Source organism: Mixophyes fleayi, chromosome 3 (assembly GCF_038048845.1).
Source record: "Mixophyes fleayi isolate aMixFle1 chromosome 3, aMixFle1.hap1, whole genome shotgun sequence".
In the NCBI taxonomy this organism is placed as follows: domain Eukaryota; kingdom Metazoa; phylum Chordata; class Amphibia; order Anura; family Limnodynastidae; genus Mixophyes; species Mixophyes fleayi.
The window spans coordinates 266,317,497-266,338,679 of NC_134404.1; the positions used below are offsets into that span (position 1 = coordinate 266,317,497).

At 42.7% G+C, this 21,183-nt stretch overlaps 1 protein-coding gene across 1 annotated transcript in view; it reads left to right on the plus strand.

Annotated features, from left to right (window-relative positions):
* VTA1 (vesicle trafficking 1) overlaps positions 1 to 21,183 on the plus strand; it is a 207,857-nt gene that overhangs the window by 70,807 nt on the left and 115,867 nt on the right. The gene's annotated exons all lie outside the window — the stretch shown is intronic.

Below are 21,183 nucleotides of genomic sequence, written 5' to 3' on the forward strand. Positions count from 1 at the left end.
TCAAAGTCAAGACTTCTCAAACAAGAAGAAGAGGATGATGGCTTATGAGGACATGGTGAACATGAGCCTTGCTCATATCCAGAGGCTACTGTAGATTGGGTCAAAAGAAAGTTCCAAAACATGAGGATTGTATTAAAGAAGAAACTCAATAAGTTGGAGGCTTCAAAAAGATCTGTGGCAGAGGCTGAAGAAGTGTATGTGCCCGGTTTGTGGTACTAACTCCTGCGCTTCATAGCTGACCAAGTAACAGTCAGACCATACACTAGCATTGTGCCGCAGATAGCGTTCAGTTCCTAACTTGTCCCTCTGGAAATCGAAGATATACCAGCAAGTGGCATGGTAAGTAAACAGTCATGAATGCAAAAAATATTAATTGATATATAAATTACAATTGGAACTTCAATTTCACATAGTATATACATTATAACATGTCATACTGTCAGAACACTACCCACACCATTAACATTTTCTAAATACTCCTTCCTGCTTAACTTAGCCTTTTGGCTGGCATTTTTCATCTGCAAAGACTCCAGTGGTGTCAACCCTACCACTTACTCAATTTATATAGTATGCTCTCATATTGGTCAGCACGGTGGCGTAGTGGTTAGCACTTCTGCCTTACAGCACTGGGGTCATGAGTTCAATTCCCGACCATGGCCATATCTGTGAGAAGTTTGTATGTTTCCCCTGTGTTTGCGTGGGCTTCCTCCCACACTCCAAAAAACATACTGGTAGGTTCATTGATTGCTAACAAAATTGACCCTAGTTTGTCTGTGTGTGTGTGTGTGTGTGTGTGTCTGTGTGTGTGTGTGTGTGTGTTAGGGAATTTAGACTGTAAGCCCCAATGGGGCAGGGACTGATGTGAATGCGTATAGCGCTGCGGAATTAGTGGTGCTATATAAATAAATGGTGATAGTATAAGCTGTACTGTACACACTAGGGCTTTTCCGCCTAATAAAGTTGTGAGTACACAACAAGCAATCACCACCTTGTCTATTTTATCATGGCGAAGATTGATGGCGGTATGAAAAATCCTAAATCTATGGTAAGGTTTTCAAATATTTGTTTGCAGTGCAAAGGCTTCATCAGCCACAAATACAAAAATAAGGCCAAATTTAGTTTGTGTACTTGTTGGCAAATTTAGTGCATTTTTTTTTAAAAAAAAAAAATGTTGTCATGAAAGGGCGTCTGCACGAATGCCTCACAATTTGACACATTTTTTTTCCAATGTCCACAAATATAAATTAATATTTTGCATCCGTGGCCATCAGGATAATGCTGAAGAATCTTTTTTTGTAGTTGTAGAAATAAAAACCACTTTTAGAGGATGACATAATTCTCACATATTTTCCATCTATTGCCCCGCCACATTTTGGGATATTCCGCAGTACACTAGCCTAACAGAATGCCCAAATGACCAAGATTTTTTCCGGCCTGTCCAACCCCATGTACTGACTCTGCTCCCTCCCCACAGGCAATATCATCTGATGGGAAGACCATCTAGTACCTCTCCTGGCTATAGGACTTCCGCCTGTAGTGCCGGTATGCTGCAATACAGTAGAAGTCCTTCCTCATTTGAAAACATGGAGCACTGTCACCATGCACACCTGTGACTTTTTTTTTTTTTTTTTTTTTTTTTTTGAGTTTCTTGTTTATATAGGAGATTTATGTTTTCTTTAGTATGTTAATAAGTTTGTATGATGTCCTAAAAACAGGGTAGCAACCAGTCTTTGTTCTGCATATATGGGTCCTATACCCCTCCTGCTTCTAAGATGCCAAGCAGCACTTCCACTTTATACTGACATACAGTGGAAATGCTTACTGCTTGGAAAATATTGACCACTTGTGGTCAATATTGTGGTTATTAACACTTGTGACTTCTATTTTTGATTGTGGGTATTCTGTTAAGTTTGATTTTGTGTGTTTATAGTGTTTTTTGTATCTATGTGTTTTCTTGAATATGTTAATAAGTTCAGTTTGTTAATTAAAACAAATATGCTTAAAATCAGAGTATTTCTGCAACCTCGTATATTGTCTCTGGAGAACTTAAATGATGGCCTCACAGGTTTCTGGTATGATCAGACCCAGAGCTTGGGGTGAAAGAGCTGTGCTGTACTTGAGATAAGTCAGTGTCTGTCAAGTTGCCAAAATTCTGAGGATAGCAACCAGGCTCTGCTCTGCAGATATGCGACTCCTTAAATGGGTGTCCTCCTTTTGGATAAGTGGGGTCACAAGTTAAAGCAGCTCCTGGAATGTAGGATCATTCATCTGCTGGAAATTCCTCAAGTCATCAGGATTGTTGTTCCGTATCTTCTGTAGTAGTGGCATATGTGTCAGTCTCTCCTCAGCAACCACTCATTCCAACAAGTCCGATTTATTTCTTCTTCTTTTGCTTCGGTTATGTGTTTACAGCGTTGTTGCCATGGCGAAAAGCAAAAAAAAAAAATACGCTTTCCGTTTACTTAAACGTGTCATTATATAACAATAAACCATGTCTAGTGTACAGTTGTGAACAGGGTTTGTGAATGTAAACTGTACACAAAGCAGAACATGGCGACATGACAGACGAAAATCACAGATCTGTCTGTAAATCGTATAGGTGTGTACGCAAGAATCTGCATTCTGATTGGGACTTTGTCGCTGGTAAAATTGTTGCAGATATCGCATCGGGAGACATTTTCTGTAGTGTGTACCCCATACTTACCAACTCCCGGGAGAGGGGGCGTGACTGGAGGGTGGGAGGGGGCGTGACGAGGCCAATCGCGTCATTTTGGCCCCGCCCCCTGCGAAAAACATAATTCACATCGCGGGGGCGGGGCAAAAATGACGTGATTGGCCTCATCCCGCCCGCTCCCGCCCTCCAAAATGGCGTGATTCACCGACAATCGCGTCAAATGACGCGATTCTCTGTGAGATTGGGATGCGGGAGAAATGCCAGCTTGCCCGGGAGACTGACCCGAATTTCGGGAGTCTCCCGGACTTTCCGGGAGAGTTGGCATGTATGGTGTACCCAGTCCCAGGACTGGACCCATAATGTATTAGCAGCTTAACGTATGGAAAATTCACCTTTATACCTATATCAGATCCCATTAGGCGCTATTTAATGTTGATGACGATATTATGCGGCTTCAGCTGTCTGTAAAAGAGATAGGAGAAGCAATACTCAATAATGTGTATTTTATATTTGCAATTTGAGGGCTATATTTCTCTAAAGAATTAGTTTATGCTAGCAGCTGAATAGATGTTCCTGTCTGAAATACTGACCCCAGAAACCTCCTCATGTCTAATTTATCATGGCTTACCTAGATTCCTTTTATATGTTTTTAATACTGGCAGGAAGCTTATTTAGAGACTCTTCCGGGGAAAAAAAGTTTTTAAATGCCCTCAAGATAGAGATCACATAATTTAAATGTTACTAGAAATAAAATGCAAAATAAATAATAAAATAAAAAATCCTGTAGTTTAGAAAGGCTGTGTTTGCAGAACAAGACATTTTCCATTCCACACACAGACAGCCTGAATTTTGTAAGCTGTTATTACAGCAATAAATCTGTTTCTCGGTTGACTTACTGGATGACATCTATGGGACCTAATAACACTTCAGTATGTTACACAATGCAAGCGGGTTACTGTTGGGAGGATAAACTGTTCATCGGCCCATAAACAACTGAAAATGAATTATGGAAGCCCCCACCACAGATCAGTTTTATTTTCCACATGGAGATCTCAATGACAATTTATGTTTTTCCCACTAGTTCATGGTGTCAGTGGAAACCTAAATGGAAAAACAAACCTATTCACTTTCCTTTTATAGTCACCTATTTCATGAATTCAGTAAAATTGATGCTGTTTATTGTCACAACAAACTATTCATACATGTCCCAGCTGCTTGCTGTTAATCCGATATTAATAATTAGAAGACTATTCCATGTAGACTAAGTGTAAAAGTTTCCTGAAAGAAGGACATTAAATATAAAATACATTTATGTAACAGTATAAATTAAGTTTCGTGAGTAAGACGTTTGGAACCTCTGAACCCAGTTGTCTTTTTTTTTTTTTTTTTTTGTCGGTACGTTTCCTGTTTGATGAGTTAGTCTAACAGTATGATGATGAGTTCTACTGTCAAAAAAAGATGCTGCCATCAAAAATGTATAAAATACTTATGTCTACACAATTTTTTTTATTAAGATGTAGGGACTATATTTTGTGTGTAGATGCTATTTTGCATATTCTTATTGCAGGAAAAGCTCCAACTTTTATGTCTGTAGCTTTTCTTCCATCGTCTTCGTACTCCCACACAGGACAATAAATCCTACCCCAGAAGTTTGCTACCTAGTAGTGTGTGATTCTTGGCTCACAAGTGTCCTTTTTTGCCCCACATCCAATCTATATTTACATCTTGTTACATGTGAAAAAAAATATATTTACAAAATATGGGCTTATCTCACACAAGACACTGCAAAAATTTTATGCACTCATCTCCTATATTGACTATTGCAATACCATCCTTACTGGGATTTCTTGAAACAAACTATCACCCCTACAATCTATTTTGCATTCAACAGGTAGATTGATTTTGCTTACAAATCGCTCTTCCACTACTGAGCCGCTCTGTCAGTCTCTACATTGGTTGCCTGTTTATTGCTAAATCCATGCTAAAATACTTTTACTGAAATACAAGGCCATCAACATCTCATCAATTGCCTCAAAATATCTCCCAACTCCACACTTCAGTACTACTGAAGATCTGCGACTGTCATCCACATTCATTACTTACTCCCATTCACGGTTACAGGACTTTTTTTTCGGGCTGCGCCCACTCTGCGGACTACCCTTCCTCGCACAATAAGACTTTCCTCTAGTTTTCAAACATTTAAGCTTTCTCTGAGAACCCACCTCTTTCGTCTGGCTTATAAAATTCCTCAAGCACCCTCTTAGTAATTGTAGCATACAAATGGATTACCACATTGCAGTGGTTTGGTTGTTCAGGGTCTTTGACCAATAATCGTATCCCAACGGTGTAAAAGCATGATTAAATCATAATCACTAACGACCACACACAGTATGCGATTGGTATACTGTGCTATACCTCCTGAAATAGCATATTTAAGATGTTATTTTCTGTTTTTTTACTTTTCTGCTCTTCATAGGATACTTCATTGTTTTACTTCCGCTTGTTGTCACACTTTCCTTTGCACTATTTAAATCACACCTACTCTAGTCCCTTACCTCTTAAATAATAGCAACCTTTTCATAAAAACCAAACTAACGGTACTGTATCAAAACTATATATACTATGCATAACACATAATCACAATGCAAATATACTGTATATAGTAAACAATATCTTTAACTTACACAATATTACAATATATATATACGCGATATCGTATATAGTACACATGCGCAATATCGTACATAGTATTTAATCATACACACAGTACAGCTAATATAAAGCAATTTAGCATGGATTATACAATGCCAGTGAACCATTTGCAGAAGTTAGCTTCCAGATCAATCATTGTTCTGATGTCTGTGCCTATGTTATGTGTATAGAAACCGTAAATAAACTTCCATTCCTAATCTATTAATGTATCTTCCATCTTCACGTATATGGGTTCTGTGCAACATCCAACATTGCAGCGCTATACAGAGAATATTTGTCGTTCACGAGTCCACATCCTACACTTGCCATTGTTTCCATATGTCCCATACTCAGCATTTTCATATATAATCAATAGCAGTCCTATATCAGTAAATCTTTTTCCCTTTTATCAATTTCCATATCAATCAATATCCTTCCCATAGTACCAATATCATGACCCCTATACCTGACTGTAGGTTGTATGTGTTCTTCCTGATTTTTCCAATTCTCATTATGTGATTCTTTTGCTCAGTAGAGGAAGAGAAAGAAAACCAGCTATGCGTGGACGACACCTTTGCTACACGCATTAGACCCTTTTATTAATGATATACCTGCTATGTGTTTGGGGGAGATGTGTGAACTAAGCATAAGATGGAGGTCACTGGCGCTAAGCTTTTAACCTCTTCCCCTACATCGGGTTCATATTTGGAGAGACTGAAGATCATATAAATTACTTTTTTCAGAACATGTGCTTACACTTCCAGGTCAAATAAATGCTCTACACAGAGATGGCAAGGAGACTACAATTGCTGACTGAAAAAAAAAAAGTTTGCATGGTTAGACAAAGGCCAAACTCATTTTAGTTAACCAGCAGTAGTTATATGTACACACCTTTTATTTGTTATGTTATTTAATATATAAGCTTGTATATTTTTTCTATTTTAATCTACCATGCCCAATTCTTTCAAGTCGTTGCGGCTTTAGTTTGATTACATTAACAGGCAGCATGTCCTGACCCAGGTAATTAGGAGCAAATGCTCTTCTGTTTATGTTTTGTCTCCAGTCTGATTTACATGACTCTGTGGCACAGACATTGCAATGTGTGCAGCTGGTGAAATATATACACGTCCAAGGCGTTAATATCAACTGTCCCTTTTGGCTTGATGTCGGCAGCCAAGTAATATCCGTATATCTTGGACTGAACACCTTGTCATGCGCCCTGTTAATGAACATCGGTGCCAAATTGTTTAGTAATTTAACATCACTCTCTCAGACAGAAATTGTCCTAGCAAACAAACTGGATAGGTTTAATTAATTTAATAAATCAGTGGATATTTAAAAACAAAATTTACAGTGTTATTAACCACATTGCCTAAAGGTTTCCTCTGCCCATACAGACACCCCTTTTTTTCTATTATGTGTTATCTTTGCAAATATGTAAAGTGTAGGTAAATTATTTTTTTACAGTTTGTGTGTGTATGTGAACACAGGGAGCCTGATTCATTAAGGACAGTAAGACAAAAAAAATGAGTAAGTTTTCTCCTGGAAAAAACATATTACAATGCATATTAGTTTATTATTTTGCACATAAGGAAATACTGGCTGTTTTTTTGATGTAGCGCACAAATACTTGATAGATTTATGAAATTAAAGTTGATCTAGGACATATCCTACCCCAACTATAAATCTGTACCCACATTTAAAATTTAGCTCCTCCTCGAATGCAGCATGGTTATGCCAAGGTGCAAAGCTGCTCATTTTTATTTTTTTCTTTACTTTCCTTAATGAATTAGGCCCAGTGTATAGAACAAAAAGCTTGAAAATTAAACTTCTCTATTCTTGTATTTAAGCTGTGAGTAGAAGACAGAAGTTCTTACAAATTGCAAATTATGAAATCTATTTAACAATGGCATTGATCAGGTTCATAAAAGTTTGACTGCGACTTCCTTCACTTTTAGGCTCTTTCAATCCAGATGGTATTTGGCCAAATTGCCAGACACATAAGCCATGAATACTAAGTTACGTCCTTTGGAGAAATTATGTTTTCAGGGATAAAAATGGTCGAATTGTGGTAAAAATGTGTGAATACCAAGGTACAAAGCCAGGAAAAAGGTACTTCTCTGTATTTGAGGGAGTGGTTGTCCTTCTCTCTGGCGATATAGAGCCTCTTCTTGTTTCTATCTTTTGTGGTTGACTGGACCGATGCTTTCATTGGTATTGAAATCTGAAACCGAATGATGCACGGCTTGCTAGGTCTGCTAGAATTTAGGATAAAGACTAGAACTAATAGAGGATAATTCATTTTCCTGTGATATGTTAGAGTACCTCCAGAATGGTTATGGCGATGTTTCTTTGTTGATTTTTTTTTTTTTTCACCTTACATCCCTTAGAGGTGCGCAGAAAAATTAGCAATGTTCGTGTACCATAGTACTGAGAAATGAGCAATCCCCCCCCCCCCCCCCCCATAATATTGTTTGTGAGTGCTAAGGATTCAATGTGTTTTTGTTTACATAATGTGGTGACGCCCCCCTTGCACCTCAGCTTTCACTGTGACAATCCTCTTGCACCCCAACCCTCCAACTAATGCCCTTAACTCACTGTAAGTGATACCCACATCTTTCATTTAAGTTGGTGCTTTCAATGATTTTCATGCTATGTGACTGTACGATTTTGTCCAGTCTTCTTTTATCTGAAAACTCATTATATAGCAGATATTTTGCCTGAAAGATCTTATACAGAGCTTTTCTTTAAATACTGAACATAATAATGGTAATCCTTATTTTTCTATAGTAGTTGTTTCCATCACAATGGATTTCTGTTTTGAAAGGTCATGAAATGAAGCTGGTTATTAAGTAGGCATATTTAACTGCAGTAACTTATGTAGTGTAATTTCCACTGATATTTATTTGAATTTACATTATATTTTCAAAAGAATGATTAGGGACAGAGGTACAAAAGAGAAAAAAGGGGGGTGAGTGAATAAATGTCATCTGTAAGCACATATTACAGCAAAACCATATTGCAAATTATCTTAGCTTAAACAAGTTTCACTCTCAAATATACAAACCTATTCCAGAAAGCCCTATGTTTATACATGAAGATGCCCGAGAACATGTCAGGTGGGTGTAATGCAGCGAAGGTCAAAGGGAGACAGAAGGGCCCACAGCTGGGAGAACTTAGTCCTGATGAACACCTCTGTGAGGACACCGGGGTTATTACCAAAGCTCTCTAGATACCCGGTCCTCTAGGTTCACAGGTCACACAGGTAAGGAGACAGGAAAGAAATAATAATCCCTTTTATTAAACAAAGTGCACACACTTAGTAAAATACAACAGTGCTCCCCAAGGAGAAACTTGTTCCCCCTGCCAAATATATCAAGTGTCAGAAAATCACCAGTGCAAGTAAAACTCCCCAACAAAATCCCCAGCAGGTTACCTCCAAGCACAGAGTCCTAGCAGGCCCAAACTCCTGGTAATAAAATCCACAGCTGACAATCCAAGTGGGCCAGGGTTTCTGATCCTTAAGGTGGGTCTGTGTATCTTGCTGATCCCAGCCGCTCGGCCAACTCTCCACCAGCTTGGTGGGACCCTGGGTATCAGTCTCCCTATGGATGTAGGCTCACCAATTCCCCAGAATCTGCGAGTGTCTCCCGATGGAGTGGTAACAGAATCAGTCCTAGAGGTACACTGTCCGATCTCTGTCAAGAAGCTCCTGCCTCAAGCATTCCTTTAAGGCCCTGCGAGAATACGGTTACTCTCTAACAGGTCCTTGCTGTCTCCAGATTCTCCAACAACAACCCCCATCCCCCAGACAGCTCCTTTTTGGTCCCTTATCACCACCCCCCCCCCACTCACTGTCCTCTTGTGATTGGTGGTGTGAAGAGTTTGGGTGGTAACCGGGGTGGAAATAGTGCATGACATCAGTGGTCACCCCTTGCTGTGATGGTGCCATTCAGACTGTGTTGCAGACTTGCTAGAACAATAGTTAGCAAACAGGGAGAGACCCCCTACTGATTTTAGATACGGTCCTGACCCTCCTTTTTTTAACCCGTTCCACTACTTTTTGATGTCACAGGGTCCACAGCTGATTCACACTTCCTGTGAGCTGCCTCTCCCCTCCCTCTCTGGACACCACAGTAATAACAGATCTGGCCACCGGGCGGCATTTAATAACAGAGTGGGCCATGGTTGTTCAATTGGCCCACTGAGGACAGACCGGGTTGGCACGATATTCTCAATATAAGGCCCGGGTCTGTCACATACCTCCCCCTTATTAAATCAAGGGGACAGTTGGAGTCTGGTGGTCGGGCTCCAGATGTTCTCCTTGGCACGGTGGGTTCCTTAATGAAGGGTTCTCCTCCTCTCTTCTGGAGAGTCCGTCCGCATTTGAGTGGTCTTTTCCCTTTTTGTGCGAGATAGTAAAGTTATAACCTTGTAATGCTAAACTCCACCGTAATAACCTCCCATTTTCCCCAGCAGATCTTTGTAACCAGTAAAGGGGGTTGTGGTCTGTAATTACTGTGAACTCTTGCCCATAAATGTAGGGTTGTAATTTCTTTAGGGCCCACACTATGGCCAGGCATTCTTTTTCAATGGTGGCATAGGCTACCTCTCTATCCACCAGCTTTCGGGATAAATAAACTACTGGGTGCTCATGCCCATCCTCCCCCACTTGGCTGAGCACAGCACCGAGTCCACACCCTGAAGCATCTGTCTGTACCAGAAATCGTTTCTTGAAGTCTGGGGCTGCTAACACTGGGGACTGGGTCAATGCTGCCTTCAGAGCGTCAAAGGCTCCCTCGCACTCTGGGGTCCATTCTATACGTCTAGAGTATTTTTTCTTTGTCAAGTCAGTCAGGGGCCTGGCAACAGTGCTATACTGCGGCACAAATTTTCTGTAGTACCCTGCGATCCCGAGGAACGCTCGTACTTGCTTTTGGTTGGTGGGTCGGGGCCACTGAACAATGGCTTCTACTTTTGCCGGTTCAGGTCGTATGATTCCCCCACCAACACGGTGCCCCAAGTATTGCACTTCTGCCATGCCCATGAAGCATTTGTCTGGGCGAATGGTCAACCCTGCCTGCCTGATTCTCCTCAGGACCTCTGACACCTGCACTAAGTGATCCTCCCACGTCTGGCTGAAGATGGCAATGTCATCTAAGTAAGCCTGGGCAAATTCCTGACACCCCCCCAACAGGTCATCAACCATCCGTTGGAATGTGGCTGGAGCATTTTTCATCCCAAACGGCATTGTCGTACATTCAAACAATCCCAGTGGGGTTATAAAGGCTGACCGCTCCTGAGCCTCGGGGGTGAGGGGAATTTGCCAATAGCCCTTACTCAGATCCAAAGTTGACACAAACTTGGCTGCCCCTAGCCTGTCTAGTAGCTCATCTATTCGGGCCATGGGATAAGCATCAGTGGTGGTGACCTCATTTAGTTTACGGTAGTCCACGCAGAAGCGGGTGGTCCCATCCTTCTTCGGGACCAATACCACCCCTGCAGCCCATGGACTATTTGACTTCTTAATTACTCCTAAGGCCAGCATTTCCTCTATCTCCTTCCGTACTTGGGCCAGTACAGCGGGGGTCATGCGGTATGCTACCTGCCTTATGGGCTTCTCCTCCCCCGTGTCTACATGGTGGGTGGCTAGGTGGGTACGACCGGGCTTACAGGTAAATTGGGCCTGCTCCTTCTCCAGTACCTCCCTCATTTCCTGCCTCTGTCCCTCTCCTAGCTGCGTCCCCACTGTCACTGTCTCCACCCCCTTTTCCTCTCTCACCTCCCCTATCATCTCCAGTAGGGGGTCTACCTCTGTGGGACCCATGGGGGGACAACACACCACCATTGCTGCCACTTGCCGTTCCACATAACCTTTTAGTCGATTGATGTGGAAGGTTTTCAGCCAGGTTTCCTCATCATCCAGCGCTACTACATAGTTAACCGGCCCTACCTGCCTCACCACTTTGTATGGGCCATCCCAGGTGGCTTGAAGTTTATTCCGTCTCATTGGGATTAGCACCATCACCTTCTGTCCTGCGTTCAGCTTCCTATCCTGAGCGTGGGCATCGTACCACTCTTTTTGTCTTGCCTGGGCTCCTTTTAAATGGCCTTGCGCCAGCTGCGCTACTCTCTTCATCCTCTCCCTCATCTTCTCTACATATTTAAGGATAGGCTGCTCATTGGCCTGGAATGTTCCTTCCCAGCTCTCTCTAACCAGGTCTAGGGGGCCTCGTACCCTCCGGCCATACAGAAGTTCGAAAGGAGAGTATCCGGTGGACTCCTGGGGTACTTCCCTGTATGCAAACAGGAGCTGCTGCAGGGCCCTGTCCCAGTCTCTCCCTTCAGACTGTACATATGCCTTCAGGAGGTGTTTCAGCGTTCCATTGAAACGCTCACATAACCCATTGGTCTGGGGATGGTACGGGGTGGTTCGTAGGGGCTTAATGCCCCACTTTTCCCATAGGGTCTGGACTAGGTCCCCTTGGAATTGGGTCCCCTGGTCAGTAACCACTTCCCTGGGATATCCTACCCGGCTGAAAATGTCCACCAGAGCCTGGGCCACATGCTCTGCGTCTATGGACGACAGGGCTACTGCCTCTGGGTATCTGGTGGCAAAGTCCACCAGGGTGAGGATGAATCTTTTTCCGGTGTAACTGGGGATGGCTAATGGACCTACGATATCTATAGCCACCCGGGCAAAGGGCTCCTCAATTATAGGCAGGGATTGTAGTGGAACTTTCTTAGGGGCTCTCCCTATTCTCTGACAGGTGTCACAGGAGGCTTTGTAACGTTTCACATCCTGGGTGACTTGAGGCCAGAAAAAAGTCCGCAACAACCGGGCCAACGTTTTTCTGGTCCCAAAGTGCCCCGCTGCTGGAATGTCATGGGCCAGCGCTAATAAATGGGTCCGGTAAGCCCATGGTACTACCAACTGCTTCACTTCTGTCCCTGGGTCTTGATCTAGGGTGGGGGTGACTACCCTATATAACAGTCCTTTGTCCCACACTACTTTACTGCCTGCCACTTCCCCTCCCCCAGCGTCTGCTGCACTCCTCAGTTTGGCTAGGGATGGGTCAGTCTGTTGGGCCTTCCTAAATTCCCTTCTGTCCTCCTCCCCCAAATCAATTTCTGGTACAACATCAGATATTTCTGGGTTACTCACCAACGGTGCTCCCTCTGGCTCCTTGGTTCTGGTTGCCGGGGTTAATCTTGGTGGTCTCCTTGGCGTTGCGGCTTCTTGTGCTGCTGTGGCTTGTGCTCGGCTCTGGCTGCGGGTCACAGCTTGCACAAAGTGAGTGACCAATCCCTGGCCCAAATCATTCCCCAAAATCACTTTTGCTGGTAGTCCATCCAGAATGCCCACCTCCACCATTCCAAATCCCGCCCCCCAATCCAAATGTACCCGGGCCACCTGAATATCTGCAAGATGGCCCCCCACCGTGGAAATCCGGACCTGCTGTCCCTCCATAACTTGGGATCTTTTAATTATATCAGGCTCCACCAGGGTCAGGGATGCTCCTGAGTCTCTCAACCCCTGGACCTTGCAGTCCCCCACCCACACGTCCTGTAGATGACCCTGCATATTCCTAGGGCTCTGCCTCCCCTTCCCCAAAATCAGGTTCACCACATACACCCCGTCCCTTGCCTCTGGCACATCAGGACAGGGTGGCTCGGCCTCAATGCCGATTTCAAAATCTCCTGGGGCATACTGTACAGCGGCCACTGGTGCAGCTCTGGCTCCTGGGATCGGACTTCTGGTACGGGGGCAATCTCTCTGGAAGTGCCCCACCTGGTTGCACCGAAAGCACCTCTTTGGATTCAGGTCCCAGGGTCTGGATCGGGCTGGTTCATCTCTTGGATTCCGGGCAGAGTTCTCTCTAATAAAGGGGGCTCCCGGTGTCACTAGACCTGCTGGAATTGTTCGGCTCCCCCTCCCTGCAGCTGCTTGACTAGGCATACTAGGGGCTTTCCATCTTGGTCGACTCACCACATACTCATCAGCTAGCCCTGCTGCCTCCTCCAGGGTCTCAGGTTTTCTGTCCGCCAGCCATTCCCGGATCTCTGGGGCCATTTTTAGAGTCAGCTGCTCCAGCATAATGAGCTCTTTAATTTGCTTAGCGGAGCGGGCCCCTTTCCCTTCCATCCATTTCTCGCAGGCCCTCTGTAGCTGGCTGGCAAATTCCTGGTGCGACTGTGACCCTCCTTTATTCAAAGTCCTGAACTTGTATCTGTAGGTCTCTGCATTTAACTGGAATTTTACCATCAGTGCCTTTTTCACTGTACCATAATCCCCACATTCGTGAGGGCTTAGAGCCTGGTAAGCTTCCAGCGCTCTCCCAGTCAGGCTGGGTCCCAGATATTTGGACCACTCTTCCTCCTCAATCCCATGGACTCCCATCAAGTTTTCAAAAACCTGGAGATGGGTATCAATGTCTGTGTCTGCCTCTTTAAAAATTGGGACTCCACTATATCCCAGCTGAGGTCTCAACCGGGCCTCTCCCCGACCTTCTACTCTCTGAATCTGGGGTACCTCATATGCTACCCCCAACATTGCTTGGAGTACGGCTGCCCTTTCATGCAGGGTTGCCCTTTCCCCCAGTGCTGTCAGCCAATCTTGCAGCACTGCTGGAGTGCCGGACGGTGGTCTGGGTTGTGTCCCACTAGGGGGTCTCTGTGGCTGGTCTTTGGCCTCCTCCTCTTCCACCTCTGACTCTTCCATCTCCTCAGGGTGGGCCTTTTCCCATTCCATTAGTTTGGCCACCAGAACTTCACGCACGTCTGTGTCATCAAAGTCCACCCCTTTGGTTCTGCAGAACCCCTGCAAGTGTTGTTTCCTTGCTTTCATATAGAATCTCTCTGTGGCTTTTAAGCTGATCTGCTCTGCTTCTGTGGCCATTCCTGCTGACTTCCTAGCTAGGTTTTTTTTTTTACTAACCCTGGTGCTGACAGACTGTTGCCTTGTGTCCTTACAGAGCCTGACCGTATCTGGATACGAGTCCCTGCGCTCTACCCAAACGTTGGGACTGTGTGACCCCACTGCTTGCCACCAAAATTGTGAGGACACCGGGGTTATTACCAAAGCTCTCTAGATACCCGGTCCTCTAGGTTCACAGGTCACACAGGTAAGGAGACAGGAAAGAAATAATAATCCCTTTTATTAAACAAAGTGCACACACTTAGTAAAATACAACAGTGCTCCCCAAGGAGAAACTTGTTCCCCCTGCCAAATATATCAAGTGTCAGAAAATCACCAGTGCAAGTAAAACTCCCCAACAAAATCCCCAGCAGGTTACCTCCAAGCACAGAGTCCTAGCAGGCCCAAACTCCTGGTAATAAAATCCACAGCTGACAATCCAAGTGGGCCAGGGTTTCTGATCCTTAAGGTGGGTCTGTGTATCTTGCTGATCCCAGCCGCTCGGCCAACTCTCCACCAGCTTGGTGGGACCCTGGGTATCAGTCTCCCTACGGATGTAGGCTCACCAATTCCCCAGAATCTGCGAGTGTCTCCCGATGGAGTGGTAACAGAATCAGTCCTAGAGGTACACTGTCCGATCTCTGTCAAGAAGCTCCTGCCTCAAGCATTCCTTTAAGGCCCTGCGAGAATACGGTTACTCTCTAACAGGTCCTTGCTGTCTCCAGATTCTCCAACAACAACCCCCATCCCCCAGACAGCTCCTTTTTGGTCCCTTCTCACCACCCCCCCCCCACTCACTGTCCTCTTGTGATTGGTGGTGTGAAGAGTTTGGGTGGTAACCGGGGTGGAAATAGTGCATGACATCAGTGGTCACCCCTTGCTGTGATGGTGCCATTCAGACTGTGTTGCAGACTTGCTAGAACAATAGTTAGCAAACAGGGAGAGACCCCCTACTGATTTTAGATACGGTCCTGACCCTCCTTTTTTTAACCCGTTCCACTACTTTTTGATGTCACAGGGTCCACAGCTGATTCACACTTCCTGTGAGCTGCCTCTCCCCTCCCTCTCTGGACACCACAGTAATAACAGATCTGGCCACCGGGCGGCATTTAATAACAGAGTGGGCCATGGTTGTTCAATTGGCCCACTGAGGACAGACCGGGTTGGCACGATATTCTCAATATAAGGCCCGGGTCTGTCACAACCTCCAAAATACTTTTTTTTAAAATACACAGTCCAGAAGACCAAGTCTTATTAGGGCGATTATGTATCTAACAGTCATGTATTCTAGTCAGTAAATGTACTATTTTCTGTCAGCCACTGTTATTTCTATGGCTGCTGAAAAAAATTACACTGAAATTCATTGATTATTAACCTAAAGTTTCTTTTAAATTAAGAATTAGTTTGTGTCACTTTACAATATTGTCCTAATTATTTTGTAATGAAGAAACTATTTGCTCCATTTCCCTTCCTCTGTTTTGTGAAAGGAAAAACTGCTATAGTTTCTTATTAAAGGTGACTCCTACAGAGCACATACTCCAGTCCATTCATTATCCAAGTGACTATAGTTTGAATGAATTTACTGCTCCTCTACCAAAGGTCATCATGAAAAGTTAGGCTGGGTAATAATGTTTTCAGCCAATTATCGGGCCAATCACCTGATAAAGGACCATTCTGCCCGATATTGCTCTACTGTGTACACTAAAGCTGGGTACACACTGAAGAATTTTTCCGACCGACGTGCTATCTCAAATGATTATACCTACGACTGAAGGTCCAATCAGTCTGGCTATTCATGTATACACACTGACACTATTTACCTTCAGATCTGTGCTCTTTGTCTGGTCCTTTGTCTGGTCCTCTAGTCCAGAGAATGACCGCACAATATTAATTCATTTACTACTGTCAAATTGATCAAAACCGCCTTGTTATAGCTATCCACATGTCCTAACGAATTTCGTTAGCATCTGTGACTCTGAAACAAAATTCAGAATGAACAAATGAATTATTCCTTCGGGAGCACTCTCTATATTTATTCACTCTGACATTCAGTGCTAACATCGGCTGAAAAGAGCCCGCCTCTGTAAACTCTATGGAGATAGTCAGCATGAGTGCATACACACTACATGATCGTTAGGTGATTGATTGGAAAATATTAAACGGTACGACCAACCAAATGAAACGATGATCGGTACTTTGGGATGACTTTAGATCATTGTGTCACTATACACACATGCACGATATCTGACCAAACGGTAGGATGTCGGCTGATTTGTCCAATTATTGGACGAAAATCCTGTAGTGTGTACCCAGCTTTAGTCTGTGCTATGGAAAGACTATTGTTCATTGTCTATCATTTGATTTGGTTGTTCAGCAGAACTATAAATCTCGTTTAGTTATGGAACGATATCCTCCCAATCCTACAGTGTGTTTGCACTCACGATCAGGATCTCCATAGAGTTTGCGGAGTCATGATCTTTTCAGCCGACTGTTATGACGTTGAAGAGCACAGATCTGAGGGTAAATCTTTTAAAACGTGTATAGTGTGTATGCATGAATCTGCATGCTCATCAGGACTTTCTTTTTTCCATTCGTTGGTAAAATTGTTGTAGATAACACATTGATTGTAAACTTTTGTAGTGTCTACCCAGCTTTACACAGCTTTCAGACAGTGACTCAAGGTCACTGTCAATCTATTTCTTAGGATACTGCGAGCTTGTTGAGGTGATCACTATTGTTCAGATCTAGTTGTTTGGTCTAATGTTCAAATGCTGGACCTGTATCCAATGTACCCACACTTCTTGACAGCCTAATTAGATAGGTCTGATAAATTGTCAGTCCGACTGTATGATTGGATTAGGTAGTGTCCAGCCATTGCAATTGTCTTCATACGCATACAGAGTACTCTTACTTGCAAACCATTTTTTCCAAATAAATATTGTTTTATCAGTCACTGGTGGAGGCACAGATGTGGAGATTTCCATCAGTTCTCCTTTGCAAGGAATTGCTAATGGAGCCATATAAAATGCAGCTATTAATAAGGGCAATATATTACTGATAGATCCACTTTACAACTGTATCGATTAGTCCAGGTAATTGGAGGGCCCTTTAAGGGTCACGACACCCCTTATTAACGCCACTGGCAAAGTTTTTCCATAAGCAAAATACAAAAAGCACCCCTTTTTAGGAGACAATGGGTTAATTTTTCCATCCATGTTTATATATCAGACCTAACATACCAAGAGGAGGAATTAAGGTCTAGAATACACTGTCTCTCCAAAATGGTAGTGCTTGTGTTATATCTGTGTCACTGTTATATTGTGTTCAATTATTTTGTTTATAGTTTCAACACTAAAACTGATCAATACCTATACCTGGTTATTATTTTATTGGCAATAATTGTCATGGACATTGAAAGCCGAAAATATCTATGTGGAACCATGTGTCTGCTGTATTGAAGGGACTTTTTATGTACACATTTTTTCATGTATGAGAAGCAAACATTTTTACAATTTTTGTCCATAACATTAAAATGAATATAATTCCCTTGTCTCTGTGTCTTTCCTTTCCATTTAGGAATTCTCCCGTTGTTATAGTTTCCATAATGTGTACAGATGAAATATTATAAGAGCCTTCACTAACATATAACTGTGCATATCTGTCACACATGACACCAGCTAAACCTGCATTATGGTCAATTCTCGCCTGTTTCCCTCTTTCTGCATTCACTTGCTGTGCTGAACTGAGCATGCACACACCTGGTCTGCTCATTACTTCTTGCAATCTCTTGATTTGCTAATTTCCTGTCAGCTCAGCCTATTTAAAGCACGTGCTTTTTTACAAAGTTGCCAGATCTTCAGATCTCTCCTCCAGGTTAGACGTGTCCCTCTACTGGCTCCTGTATCCCTACTTTATGCCTTGTGTTCCTGACTCAAAGGTGCTACCAAGCTCCACAAGATTAATGAGCAGCCACCGCTGCAGAACCTCTTTCTACTGTATTCTGGCTTGTAGGCTCTGCCTAGATCCACTGGACCTCTTCAGTAACCACTACTGCAGAACCTCCTCTTCTGTCCTTTTTATCCTCAATATTTCAGAATCTCCTACAGGTTTCGCCCGTTGCCCTCTGAGAGGACCGCAACCTGCAGTTAGGGAGCCGCCAAGACCATACTCCCTTGCTGGAACCTCTGGTGAAAACCTCCCTCTCCGTTAGACTCTGCACCTCAAAGAGGGTAGTGCTAAACTGGGCATACTAGTTGGGCACTCCTCGGCCTCCGTATCGTGACAATATCTAGGGCTGCAGCACCAGTGTAGCTCACGAGGTCAGTTGGCACTTTAGTATGCAAAATGTAGGGAAAAAGTGTAGGAGACTGAGAACATCAGGGATTAGGGACTGGACAGGCTGTAAGCAGGGTTAGAGCTGTCGCAGAATATCTCCTGCCTCTGGGCACAGGCTTGGCATGCTTTATGGCACAACCAGCCCTGCCAAAAATATTTTTTATTTCACTTTGTCTCAATTACAGAGACACATATTTGTAGTAGCTTGCCGTTTTACTAGGCAGGTTCATGTTTGGTTCAGCAAGATCGCCTGGGATTGCAAAGATACGATCTTGAGTGTCAAGTCATGTGTGAAGCATGTAGAAGGGGAAGAGAGAGCATGTGCTTATTTCCTCTGCTGTACATGCTCTATAGTATCATCAACATTTGTTTATATACCGTCGACAAATTCCGTAGCACTTTTACAGTTGGATCATGTTCTAAATTTAAAATGCCTGGTGTTTATTCATAGAAGATCCTTACTGTTATACCAGTAACTTGCTAGTCACTGGGAGCCTGGACTATTCAGATGTACATTTGTAGGTCGTAGTGCATAAAGGCAAACCCCAAAGATAAAAAAAGAAATTGTATTTTTTGCTTAATTCACTCCATTTTAGAAGCCATTTCTCTAATTCTTGCTAAGGAAGAATTATTTTAAAGTAAGTTAGTCAAAATTAAGCATGGTAGTACAGAGTGGTGCTTTCATACTATATAGTGTAATAATTTCTATCGGCATAATTGCCTTATGTCCATTCCAATCATGCCTTCAGTCCAGTTTTCAAGTTTCAACTAGGCCTAGTTACCGCCCCAGATATTAAACAAAGATCTTCATTTCAGTGTACGTTCTCCTTCAATTGAGTGTAATTGGCCCAAATGGCATGTTTTAAATTTAAGTATCCTCAAAGCTGGTGAGCATTAAATTGCTAAATGGTGAGAGTGTTATCTCAATCACCGGGGATCTTGTTCGTGTTCCGCTTAAATCTGTGTCTAAAAGCATCTCTGTAGTGCTGTGATTTATGAGCTGTCAATGAAATCTATAGTCCTCCAGACCCAAAAGGGCTCTTTGGGATGATATTTAAAAACACATGTGAGTGAAATAGCTTCCACACATTTCCTTTTTATCAAGGGATTTTGTGAAAGAAATTGAGAATTACACATTTTGCTTCATACCCCACTTATTTTATTATTTTAGCATTATATGTGAAACAATTATTTTATCACTATCTTATGAGTAAACGCCTTCTCCTTTATAAATTGACTTTAGTTGACTAGAGTTTTAAAATAAATATTTTTTGGCGTGATCCTCGTGCATTACATTATACATTAGGCTGAGTTTCATTATTATATACTTATCTATTTGGAATTATTTACCTAACCAAGAATTAGTCTTTAAAATCAAACAAGGAATATATTACTTATGTTTTATTCCAAACAATAAAAACCCAGCAGAATCATTGTATCCATAAACTGTATGGAAAATATGTATTTTCCTTTGTTCTGCTGCAACCTTTCTTAGTGTCCATTCAGAACTCTGTTGCAATTTTTGTTGCAGATGCCTATCTCCCAACTGTCTCTATTTTGGCGGGATGTTCCGATTCGCGGCCCACAAAAGGGCTTAATGTGAAAGTGATTGGGTTTTGACCAAATATGGCAATTTGTGGCCAGAGTATGGGCTTAACTGGGCTGTGTTTGGGCTGGGCTTCTGAATGTTGGGAGCTATGCAGATGTGTTTTCCTAATGTTACATGACTGAATCAAGAAATGATCTGTAAACCTGGAGTTTACCTCCAATATATCTACATAGCAGAGGGGTTGTGCAGTTTCATATAAATTCCTGATGCATACCACAGACAAAACCTACAGAATTTGGCAAACTGGGTCTGCCATCCCTGGTAATTATTTGGCGTGTTGACCCTATTTTAGAAATAAACTAAATTTAATTTAAAAAAAAAAAAAATTTTTTTTTGCCTGTCTGCCTGGTACTTTGTGAGAATTAACAGGAAAAATGCTGCTTGAAGTCCCATACTACTAAAGGTAGGAAACACTTCTGTAGAGATTGCCTCATTGTAAGTGAGAAGGTTTATGTAGACTATAGATGGATAGTAGTATACCTGCCGACATGGTTGATTGGCAAATTGGGATAATTATGCTACAACCCCATCCCTCACACCATTTTTGGACAAGGCTACAGCTTTTTTCAGAAGTCCGTACACCATTAGGTGGCAAAAAATTAGTACTGTTAACAGGGGACAGAACTTTGGGTCTAGTACTTGTTGCATACCTGTCAACAGAAGGGACAGGGTTTATTCTTAGGCATGAACTGGACATATTGGGTGGAAACTAGGAATATTTTGGAATGTCCATAAGTTACGATTTTGTGTCCTTAGATGCTGGGAGGTATATTTGTTATATATTCCACTGTACATAGAGATGCTGGAGCTGTTTATTACAAAATACATTGTGCATAAGGCTTTCTGTAAATATCAAATTAGTGTAAGGGGCTTGCAGTAAATTTTTAATTTAAGTGTTCTATAGTATAATGTGAATAATTATAATGTGGTGCACATATGAAACTTAAATGCCAGTGT